General features: G+C 41.3%; 1 protein-coding gene across 10 annotated transcripts in view; it reads right to left on the bottom strand.

Moving 5' to 3' along the window:
- RPTOR (regulatory associated protein of MTOR complex 1) overlaps positions 1-12695 on the bottom strand; it is a 257671-nt gene that overhangs the window by 90742 nt on the left and 154234 nt on the right. The gene's annotated exons all lie outside the window — the stretch shown is intronic.

The raw sequence follows: 12695 nt of genomic DNA, 5'->3' as shown, positions 1-12695 counted from the left end.
TTTATGAACTGGAAGAATAACGTAATCCTGGATAGAATGTAAATTGGTAGGAGGAAGTTCTTACATTACAACTCCTCTGCTCTCTGAAGACCTGTAGTTAGCTGGCATATTTCTAGCACAATTCAAAGGTAAAAACATTCAACTCTTACCGGCATTAATGGAGTCTATCTTGTTTCCCATGTGCTACACTGTATGGCTGCCACTCAGGACATGTACAGTTTGGCAGACACAAAACTCTTCATGAAATGTTGATATTAACTATCTACTTAACTAGAAAATGAGTCTGTGCTTGCTCTCATTTTAACTGTAACAGCCACTTTTTAAAGTGAACTTTGATGTTCTCATTATCAAATTCTCATTGGTGTCTTATTAATATCCACCACCAGGACATAGCTCCAAGTCTTGCATCACTCATAATCCTAAAGCACACACTTCTAAGGTGCTGGTACATCCTTTCGAAGATTAGCTTTCTTAGGCAGGCCAATATGCTTCATCAAGAATTACTCCTATTGACAGGTCCTGAGAGTCACAACTCATTGATCCACTGGCAGGGTCATGATAAAACTGCTCTTCAGAATTCTACATTTAGAAACTCTGTCAGAAAATGTACCGTTGAAGGTTGGCTTTATCTGCATTAATCCTCCTCTGATCTGGGTTTCACATGGCTACCTAGTTTAAGGAGATTTGTTCTGCACTAATCAGACACACTTGTGCTGGTGATACGTATACAACGAGCCATGGAAAAACATGGGAAAATAGTTTAAAGATCTTAGTTCTCATACTCATCAAGCAACTGCTCAAAAGACATGCATGATTTTTTTGAGTGCATAATGGAAGGGAAACGAATGCCCTTGAAATGAGGCAAGTTACTTGGGCAAAAGGTAAGTCAACCCTGGCCAATCAGCCTGACACCAACACCATCGTTTACTGGCTCTCTCCTTGGCAAAGTACTGATTTCACAAGTTTTTTCATATTTTGAATTTACGGTCAGAAGGGGCTACTAGCTCATCTATTCCAACCTCCTGCATACCACAGGCCATTATAGTTCACCCAGACATCCCTATCTTGATCCCAAGTACTTTAGTTAGACTAAAGCACTTCAGTCCTCCAGAGACCAAGGTGTGGTGTGCCTCAGGCAGAGAACAGGAGGGTCCAAGGCTTGAGGCCCCTGCAATGGCAAGAAATTGATGAGGTGAGACAAGCCCAGAGGATCCTAGCAGAGAAAGACACCATGCTGCAGAGGAAGATGTAACCGCCCCCAAAGCCTCTACCAACCTAACCTGGAGGAGACTCCCAGGCAGTCAGTTTGATCCTGAGCACATGAGCTAAACACATCTGTCAGACATTTAGGAAAGAGGTTCTCTGTACCCCCTCAGAGCATTGATCCATCCCATCTCCAGCTGTGGCCAATCTTCGATGCTTCAGAGGAAAGCACTCTACCACCACCAACCCTAATCCATCTGAAAAATTGTACTGCAAGGGAAAAATTCCTTCCTGCTCCCTGAAGACAACTGGCTGAAGCACTGAAGCATGAGATTTGATTATAGTGACTTGCTGCACGTCTTGTGAGCATGCTGAGGGTAATGCAGGCAATCATGTCCTTCCAAAGGCCCATGAAAGAAGAGGATGAACAGGGAGAGTCACAGATTCCAAGGTCAGCATCCCTCTCATGAGCACAGGTCATAATATTTCTCCCAGTAACTGGATTAAAACATATATTTTAGAAAGGTTTCTAATCTCATTTTAAAGACTCCAAGCAAAGGGCAGTCCACCATTTCCCCCGGTAAGCTGTTCCAGTGTTTCATCACCCACACTGCCAAGAAATTACATCTTATTTCAAGGTTGAATTTGTCTATCTTCAACTTCCACCCAGTGGGTCTTGTTATGCCGTTAACTGTAAGATTGAAAAGCCCCACCCCCACCCCACTCAATGTCTTTTCACGTGTAAGTACCTAGACACAGTAATCAAGTCACCTTTTTGCCTCCTCTTCGATAAACTGAATAAATCAAGCTCCTTAAACCTCACACTGCAAAGCTTATCTTCCAGCCCCTGGATTATTCTACTTGATATTCCCCTGTTTACACATCCAATGATTGCATTAGCTCTTTTCACCAGAAAATTGCACTGAGGGCTCATGTTGAGATGATTATCTACCTAAGTGACTGCTTTCAAAGAAACAATCTCCCATCCTGTAAGTAATAAACTGTGTTCTTTGTTCCCAGATGTACTTTCCTGCATATGGCTATATTAACATACATTTTGTTGGATTATGACCATTTAACCAGGTAATTCAGATCACTAACAGTAACCTTTCCTCCTCATTATTCACTAGTCCACCAATGTTTGTCACCCGCAAACTTTACCAGCAAAGATTTTATATCATTGTCTAGCTTGTTGAGAAAAATATTAAATAGCATTGGAACAAGAATCAATTCTTGTGGAATCCTTATAGAAACAGCTCGGTTCATTGATATCTCCCCATTAACAACTACATTCTGAGATCTATCAGTGAACCAGTTTTTAATCCATCTAACATGTACCCTGTTAATTCCATATCATTCAAGTTTAATAAAAATGTCATGTGGTACTAAGGGCTTGTCCACATGGAGAATTAGTGCGCAAGAAGCCAGGGTGGAAATCTCTGGTGCACTAAGTCAAACTGGGTGTCTTTGCTGGAATGCACTAAAAGTTCTCTTTGAAATAGCAGTCTGTTGAAGCACAACACGGAACTTTTTATGCACGGCAGCCTAGTGTGTTGTAAATTTACATTCCGGTTTGCCGTGCACTAAGTCTCTGCATGGACAAGCACTTAGTCCAATGCGTTGACAGTATACAATGTATATTAAGTATACAATGTCAATGCCATTGCCTTTATCAACCAGAGCTGTAATCTTGTTACATTAACAGGTCTGTTTGACAAGACCTACCTGCAGTGAAACTATGCTGACTGGCATTAATAATATTTTCAGCCTCTAATTCATTGTTAACAGAATTCCAAATTAATCATTCCATTATTTTTCCTGAGATCAACATCAGGTTAGCCAGTCTATAGTGGCTTGAGTCATCCCTTTTACCCCTTTTTAACTAAGTTTGCAGACCTCTAATTTTTTGGAATTTCCCCAGTATTCCAAGATTTCTTAAAAATTAACTTTAGTGGTTGGCTCAGAGAGTTCCTCAGCTAGTTCCTTCAAGATTCCGGGGTATAAGTTATGCGGAGCTGTTGATTTGAAAACATTAAATATTAGCAGATGCTGCCTCACACCTTCCTTTATTGCAGACAAAAAAGTTTCTATTTCATACACATCATCATATGAAATGGATATATCTTCTTATTTCATTCCAAATATAGAAAAGCAACATCTATTGAACAGTTATGATCTTATTTGATGCTTTTGTCACATGGGCAGTTATTCTTCTGGGGAAACATTTTCTGAAGCACCAAAGTTCTGTTTTCAAAAAAGTTAATGGATCTTATGCTCCAAAGTCTCTTCTGAAAAATGGGACTTGGGAACTTTTGAAATGTTTACCCCTCCCTTCCCTCTTCAAAACTCACTGAATACATTTCTCAATTTAGCATTTGAATTCAGGCATTTTCAGATGACAGGCTAGGGACTTAAACCACTGAAGTACCACCAAAGATTTCTTATACAGTAACTAATTTATTCACTAGACAGAATTGCTCCTCTAGGGCTTATGGCCCTGATATTATCATCAATAGGCTAAGCAATTTTTCTTTGTCACCGAACATTTGCAAACATAGGACTAGAGGTTATAATCGATAAACTGGATTTTAGTTATCTGTTCTAATAACTTCTTAAATCTTAATAATCCTGCTGTATTACCAAGCAGAGATGCTACCGGAAGAGCACTTAATAAGAAGAGTCCATTCCATTAGCCTAGCCACCAGCTGCTTACAATTAGAAAAATCTATACATTCAGGATGAAGAAAGAATTAAAAAAAAACTACCTTTGTTCCATTAACCCAAAATATGTAATTTGTTTCAATTGCCCCAATCCTGCCCCTCCTGCTTCATCAGCGTTCACCTTCCACTTGACAGTAGCTACCAATATAATGAAGAGGTAATCGGGAGATAATCAAAACCGCTTCAAAGCACAGGCAATAAATGGTTCCCACATGCTCAATAAATGCCCAGGCTGCAGGCAAAATGGTTATACAGAGCTGCTGAGGGAGATATTTATTCCTGGATGAGGCAGAAGCAAAGTCACTTACTGCAATTATAATATATAAGGGTTCTTTGACTCTGACGAAAGGATGAATACTTCTAACTCTAGGGGCTGGAAAAAATGGGGGAGGCTCTAGAGGTACGTCTACACTGCAATAAAAGACGTGCAGTGTGGGCCTTGGGCTGCAGCTGGCCCACGAGGGGGTGGGTTTCAGATCCCAGACTCCAGCCTGAGCCCGAACATCTACACTGAAGTTTTTAGGGCTGCAGCTTGACCCCATGAGCCTGAGCCAATTGACTTGGGCTCTGAGACTCAGTGCCACGGGCTTTTTATTGACGTGTGGGCGCGTTCTCAGATGTTAAGAGGTGCCATACACAAGTCCTTTGAGATGAACGCCATTAAACCATGGTTCACTATCTGAGGGTGAAAAGGGGCCGGGGAGGAGAAGCACTACAGTCTGATTTGTGCTGCTCACGAAGGCTGCTGTGTAGGTCATTACGCTGCAGAGGCACAGCATTGAGGGTGTCTCTAAACTCCAGGAGCTACAGCGGCACAGATGTGGTACTGCAGCAGGTATGTCGTCATAGCGCTATAAGGGAGATGCTTCCTACAGGAACAGGAGCGGTTTTTTTGTTGATGTAGGTAACCCACCTCTTCAAGCGGCTGTAGCTAGGTCAACAGAAGAATTCATCCGACGACCCATCCATGGCTAAGATCAGCTTAACTGCGGTGCTCGGGGAGTGTGAATTTTTCACACCCTTGAGCAACAGCTAGATTGATCTGAATTTTAAGTGCAGACCAGGCCTTATACACTGAGCTCCTCAAAGTAATTTCAGGTAAGCACATCTGCCTCTATAAAAATTGTCCAGAGCAGCCTTGCAGGGTCAGATCTTGAGGGTTTTAAACACGTTATCAGGAAGAACTATATGGCATTTGAAAAGAGATTTCAGCAGATTCAAGCCAAATCTCTTTTTAGTCGTCTAAGAACAGATCATTAAAAATCAATGCAGTCACACCAGCCAATATTATTCAATCTTTCTGAAAAGTGAAATCGCCAATACCAAATTTCAATACGACAGCCTTTCGCAATCTAAAGAGCTACCAATTAATGCGAATTGCTTCATGGGCCCACTCAATCCAGCTACTTGCAGCACACCCACCTGCTCCCAAGAACAATGGTTTTGCTGAATCTTAAAAAAAATATATAAAAAAATACAAGCAATACAGTTCGGACTGAAGCCAACACTATATTACTTCAAATTGCCAAAAAAACCACCAGCAACTTATTTTATAATCTTTTACTTGCGTCTTTGTTTAGAGAATGAACCCACTGTGCAGGTAAAAATATATAGCTTCACTAACAGGGCATTGGGGATGTCCAAAAAAAGAATGATAAAAGGATATGGGTGATTAAATGTGGGTGGGGAAATTAGAAAGATTCAGGTTCAACCAGGGAGAAAAAAGACCATTAAGGGGAAGAGGTAATGACTGCAGGTTTCACTTTGCCAGGAGGGACAGGGAAGGTAGACAATTTGTAGATACGCTCTCTGAACTAATCTTACACCTCAACACAGAAACAGGAAATAAATTGGAGAGCAGTAGGGGTACAGGAAAGGGTGCCATTCCCTTCTAGAAGTGATTCAAGAGAGCCAACCCAGGATAACACTTTCTTCCCTCCTAGGCATCTTATGGGGATTACTGTTCGCAAAGTGCTTTTGAAGATTAGTTTTCACTATGCTAGGAATAAAAAGGGTTGGATAAGAGCTCAACATGATGTTCCCCCCCCTTGTTTTCAGATGTGCTGAACTGATGATGCAACAGCTGCAATGTGGTCTCCTAAATAGCTGGGCATTATCACATGTATGCATTATTCTACCTGAAAATATTCTTAATAAGATGTCATGGTTTTACCCTTTGTTGCCCCTGCTTATTCTGTGAATGAGGCAAGCTCGATATAGTGCCTCTTAGCAGAGGCAGGTCACCTACTCTTTATTATATGCCCTGGAGACTGTGCAGTTGGGCATCTACCTGACTTACTCTTATAATTTAAGTTAAAACAAACCTGAGATAATTAAATGACATGGTCTTTGTACTTGCTGGTAGTATTTAGCTCCCATGCCCTCACTGATGAAAATTATAGCAATATTCAACACAAGCACTATGGGGGTACTGAACAGGAATGGAAATCCATTAGATAGTTAATTGGTTAGATTTGAGAGGTGACAACTCCTTTGGGATACAATATTCCCCCATTTTAATGCCCATTCAGCTGCAAAAATGCTAAGTGTGGCATGTATGCCTACATTTCACTCAAGGAAACAAGGAAGTTTTTAGTGAAACTGAGAAGCCTGTTTTGCATTTTTGGACCAGGATTTTCAGCTGTTGCTCAACCCAGCAACTATTTTTGTGGGCTTGCATTGGGCATCCTAAATTAATCACATGTGCAAATGTTTCTTGGACAGTGTACTCCGTGGGCAGGCATCGTGCTTATCTTTATGTTTGTATAGGGCCTAGCCCTTCTCTTCAGAACAGAACCAAACTTCAAGGAAGGGAGTAGGAATAGGATTAGGTTAATTTACAGTATCACTTCCCATGCTCTGCTGTGGTGCAACTTAATTAAAGAAGTTGGAGTTATTAAAGTTGCTGGTTTTCAACAGTCTTTAGAGAGGTAGAAAGAGATGCTCCGGGTTCAAATATTTAGAGGGACATACCCCAGTCTGGCCCCTTTTCTAGTGAATTTGGGAAACATGTATTTTTCAGTTTCTCACTAGTCTGACGTTCAGCTCAATTCACTCAGTTGAAAACTACATCAGACTGGAAATAGCATTTGTTTTTATTCAACCAGCAATGGAGTGGGACATGCCTAGGGAAGGAGTCGAGAAGGAAAGCAATCCAACTGTACATAACACCTCCATCATTACTGATCAATCAATCCAACAAGGCACCCTCCAAGGAAATACAAAATACAAGCTATTACTTTGAAGGAATGCAGAAATTGAGAGGGAAACAGCATGGATCCCCCATGACTCTACATCAAAAAATAAACAAGGGCAGGACTCCCTGGATTCTGTCATTAACTCTCTCCTCCCCTGAAAGAAGCGCTCACGTATTTTACTTTGTATTTTAACTCCACTTTTGTTTAGAAATGTATTTCCCCCCATCTTTCTCCCCTCTTCACCCTAACACCGATTTCATTAGGAATATTATAAACTTTTAAATACTGTATCCTGATCTCTTCCAGCTGCCTTTACTTTGTGTCTTCTGAGGTGCTCCAAAGTTTGGGCTGCTAAGCAGGGGATGGAAAGCACAGGGCGTCCAGCTTTGTTAAAGACCGTTTTATTATGTGAGAGCGTGAAACGTTCCATGTTGGAAGCCCACTGTAAGACTTTACCAACGTAAGTAAAAGGCAGTCATAGAGATCCACCTCAGTATTTCTGCACCCACATGTACTGTACTAGTCAGCAGATCAGGAAGGCAGAATTTATTGCATTTAACTTTAATTTTCTGGGCTGAGTCAGTCTGCCTGATGCTTTTAATCCTCACATCTCATTTTTGGTAAAGAATTACTGATGTCTCTTAACCTTGTGTTCTCTCTCTGTGGAAACAGCTGGTATTAGACTGCATTCCACCACAGAAAAACAAATGTATTGGGCTCCTTCCTTTTTGATACGGAGTTGATGATTTTTGGGGAGCTACTAAAGGAATCTGAGTTTCAGCCATCTGTACTCTGGGGACTAACACAACAACACATGATTGAATTATACATTTCTGTAAAACACTGTAAAACATTTCAGTCTGTATCAGCCACGTTGAACAAATTATTGCCAGGTCTGGTTTTTTTGCAGCTACCGCTCACTAATATGTTCTAGTTGATTGAATTTTCAAATATCAATCTGAAGTCAGCGGCTCCACAGCGATACTGCAGACTCACTGAGCCTGCTCTAGAGAAGGCAAGAGGGAAGCACTTCACACCTGTGTGTTTTTAAAAACATTTAGTGCTACAAACTCTTTGGTAAGTATTTAGGTGCTTATGAAAATGAGGGTCTGGACAATGCTAGTTAGAGGCAGCAATGGGTAACCTTTCTCTTCTCAGCCAATGAATCTCAACCCCTGCCCTACTCTACTCGCTCTGGACCTCTCCTGATCAGTCTAGGTGGGAGCCTTCCTGATAGGTACTAGAAACTCTAACGATGAGGTGGAGAGCAAAAACCTGATGTTTCTGATTGAAACCAGAAACCATCCAAGCTTACAACAGGCTAACTCAGAGTAGCCAAATGGCCCCCTAAAGCCTTCACTCATTTTGCTGTTGCTGAGATGTTAAGACGTTTCTATGTTTCTAAAAGAAGAGTCCTTTTTAAATCCATCAGTGAGAAAAGTCACAGACTTTCACTTGCACCTTTTTTGCAACACTTCCCACAATGTTCAAAGACTTCAGAATCTCCCTCCTCACCTGTTACTGGGAAGTTACATTATGGTTTTCTTTTCAGCTAGAATTTCATGCTTGGTATATTTACTGTAGCAATATTTCTATTATTATTATAAGCACATCTCTGCCAGAGCATAATAAAGGTGACTTGTTTAAACACATGGCCTACATCAGTGGCTCTCAAACAGGGGTACGTGTACCCCTGGGGTACACAGAGGTCTTCCAGTGGGTACATCAACTCATCTAGATATTTGCCTAGTTTTACAGCAGGCTACTTAAAAAGCACTAGCGAAGTCAGTGCAAACTAAAATTTCATACAGATAATGACTTGTTTATACTGCTGTATACACTGAAACGTAAGTACAATATTTATATTCCAGTTGATTTATTTCATGATTATACAGTAAAAATGAGAAAGCAAGCAGTTTTTCAGTCCTAGTGTGCTGTGACACTTTTGAATGTTTATGTCCGATATTGTAAGCAAGTAGTTTTAAGTGAGGTGAAACTTGGGGTACACAAGACAAATCAGACTCCTGAAAGGGGTACAGTGGTCTGGAAAGTTCGAGAGCCACTGGCCTATATTATACATTAGGAAACATCTGCAAATTTACTTAATTACCATGATTACAACTTGCTACTGGTGATCACAAAGTACAAACTACAACCCATGGCCATAGAGACCCACATTCAGGCAGACAAAAAGGTCTCTTTCTCCCTACATACATCACAGACAAATACATCTGGGCTTTGAACTGGACAGCCACTCAATGCATATTACTAAAACTTGTAACACAGTAGTGCCTACAGGACGCACCCAAGACCAGTGTCCCACTGTACTTGGGACTGTACAAACATATAGTAAGAAAGTCCCTATCCTGAAGAACTTAACAGTCTAAATAGACAAGAGAGACACAGGTTTGGAGTGGTAACAGTGGCACAGAGAAGTGAAGTAACAAGGTTAGGGTCACACATAAGTCAGCGGCAGAGCTGTGAGCAGAAGCCAGGTTTCCTGACTTCCAAGTTCAGTGTCCTATTGAATGTATCCTAATGCTGGCTGATCAGTGGACATAAACTGGCCTCAGAAAGCAAGGCTTGTCCTTTAGACCAATCTCCTGGCTAGAAGAAGTGATTCAGAAGTCAGAAAGCACTGTAGTTTTAAGTGAGTTGATAAAAATGCTGATTTGACTAGTCACAGAGAATTTACTTGCAGATGACAGACAAGAGAGAGAGACACTTAGATCGGTAGACACCTCTAATGCCACTGACAGCTTGGTGACTATTTCCAGAAAAGGGTTAAATCTATTCAGGATCCTCAAATGATGTGAAACGTGAATACGGTGTAGAGAAAACCATCAGGCAGAAGCACATACAAAAATATACACCAAAAATATAGGGCAAAATGGTCTACATTTAACTTCTGAAAAGGGACAGCCATAATTATTCATGAGATCAAGTGATGCTCAAGTCAAGTGGAAAAACATTTCACAGCATATGCATATTCCTGCGGTGCACTCATGGCTGAGTAGTGCACTGTCACAATATTTTGTCAACTGCTTTATGGTTTTCTATCAGTAATGTAAATGCAGCAGAAACAACAAGGTGCTGGATCCAGCTCCATATATCTAACGTGAAGGAGAGAAGGGGGGAACTTGAGCACCAAACTCTGGCTTTTGTGGCCCATCTGTGTTAAAGCCAGGTACTGAATGGAATTACAAGAAGCAGGAGATGCTTTCCGTTTTTCCCACTCTCACACGGACTGGGAGGATGTTTCCAGTAACAGAAGCAGAGTTGCAAGGCGTGGTGTAGGTCATCTTTACAGTCGACCAGCATTTCCCAGAAAGGGGGGAGGAGTGGAGAGCAAGTGCAAAGTTCAGAATCCATTCATTGTATTTTACTATAATCAGTGAATCACTACAATTACTTATGTCTTCTGTGCGGAAGACAGCCCAAGAGAACATCCTGATGATCTAAAGAAGTGTGTCAGGAGAGGAGAGGATGTGGAGGAAAAGGAAAAAGTATCTGTGACTCAATATTACTTATGCAGTTCCAAAGCAGACTCCTTTTTACAGTGTGCTTGTGTATCCTGTGACTCCCTTTGCACTACTAACAAACAGAAGAAAACTTGATTGTGTTTTACATATAACTGCTATTTCATACTTTCCCAGTGAGACTATTCCATCATGTTTCTTCACATCTGAAATGCAAGATAAATTATAATGTACTTCAGGAGAGCTGGCAGCATTATAGCAATATAGGGTTTAACAGACAGCTTTCTGAACAGTGAAGGCACATGGTAAAACTAAGCTTGCTTCTCCAACCAGCTAAAGAGTGAGACATGAAGAGAGTTTGGCAAGGATTTCATCTTTATCCAGTGACATGGGACAAGACAAAGTGCAGCACAAATGGTATTTATGGCGTGGAGGGAGTGGACCAATCACTCACAATTGCTGGGTATGGAAGGATGCAGAGTAGGGGGGCAGATTAGCATCTCAAGGAAGGAGGGGTGGAGAAAGAGACTTGAACGGACCCAAGGCACCCACTCTGAAATAGCTGGAGACGCTAATCATCACAATGCCATGGAGGTTTTAAACAATGAAATACAGTGTAAGGGGCTAGAGACACACAATACCTGCTTGCCTCTCAGCATGGAGGTGTGGCAAGAGCGGAAAGGCTACACTCATGTAGCAACCAACGTAGCAAGCAGAAAAATTAATGCAGAGGGGGAGGGGAAGCAGAAAACCGTTAAACCTTTAAGCCAAGTCCTTGAGGAACACAGATTGATGTGTTTTAGGACTCAGTGTCTGAGCTTGTTATCCATTTACATATTACAGCAGCTCGTACGGGGTTTCTTGTTAGCCCCTGCAGATCAAATCACCATGGATGACAGCCCAGCCAGTACCCACGTTCATTAGCATTCAAATTCTGATCTGCCAAGTGCAAAAATCTGTAAAAAGCTCACAGCAGCGTGACAACCAGTGCACTCAGCAATGCCCATTTGCTTTCTGTCATCCAACAGGTCGCTATCATCCAACAATTTGAGTTCTGGTTCTTTCCTCCACCACATTTTCTGGGTTAAATTTCCAAAAGCTGCAACAATCTGCTTTAATTAAAAAAAAAAAAAAAAAAAAGGAAAAGCAGAAGAAAGGCTTCAGAATATGGCACCTACCTAAGGCCTAGGGAGACTCGACTATCTAGTGGTTTAGAGCACGTGACAGGGAGTCAGTGTTCCTTTCCCGCTCTGCCCTGCAGCTGACATGTTGTGTGACTAAGTCAGTCACTTCTGCTGAGTCTCAGTATCTAACCTAGTGTACAGGTGGGTTGTAAGGTTTAAAGTTTGTAATGGGTCATGAGAGCTTGGATAAAAGGTGCTAAAAATGGCACAAGATTATTTTTATAAATCTTGAATTAGACATTAAACTAGAGTTTCTCAAACTCTTATGTTGCTGGGCCTCCTCTGAAAATAAGGAAGAGTCTCCCCTGACCTGAATTTTATTTTAAATGCCACCTTTTTGGAAGAGTATAAAAATCTGCATCAAGAAGCTGTCTGTTAATTTCTCCTTTGCTGGGTTGCCACCATCTAATAGTCAGCAGAAGCAGACATGATGACTGAGTTTTCCTAAGAAAGTTCTAAGTAAAAATAAAAACAATAATAGCAGCTCTTATCTAGCCCTTTTCATCCACAGATCTCAAAAACACTTTACAAAGGAGATCAACATCATTATCCCCATTTTGCAGATGGGGAAACTGAGGCACAGAAGGAGATATGACTTGTCCGTGATTATCCAGTAGATCAGGGTAAGAGTCAGAAATAGAACCTACATCTCCTGAGTTCTAGTCCAGTGCTTTATCCACCAGGCCACAATGCCTCACAGAAACACTCCAGCAAGAAGCCAGAAAACATAGGAGTTCAGACACCTGGTGATGAGCATGGTAGAACTGCACATCTCTGCTCATATGCTAAGCCTGTAACCATATATGTACCGTCCTTCTCAGGAGGTTCCCAGGCTCTGCCATACCTTTCACGTGAGGCAACAATTGGACACAGTTACCAGTTGAGCTCTCACTCATTGTTTGGTATGCTAT

Source organism: Emydura macquarii, unplaced genomic scaffold (assembly GCF_026122565.2).
Source record: "Emydura macquarii macquarii isolate MOO-44397 ecotype Brisbane River unplaced genomic scaffold, CSIRO-AGI_Emac_v2 contig_1230, whole genome shotgun sequence".
NCBI lineage: Eukaryota > Metazoa > Chordata > Testudines > Chelidae > Emydura > Emydura macquarii.
Note: the sequence above shows the minus strand (reverse complement) of the source record. Positions and strands in the feature narration are given on the sequence as shown.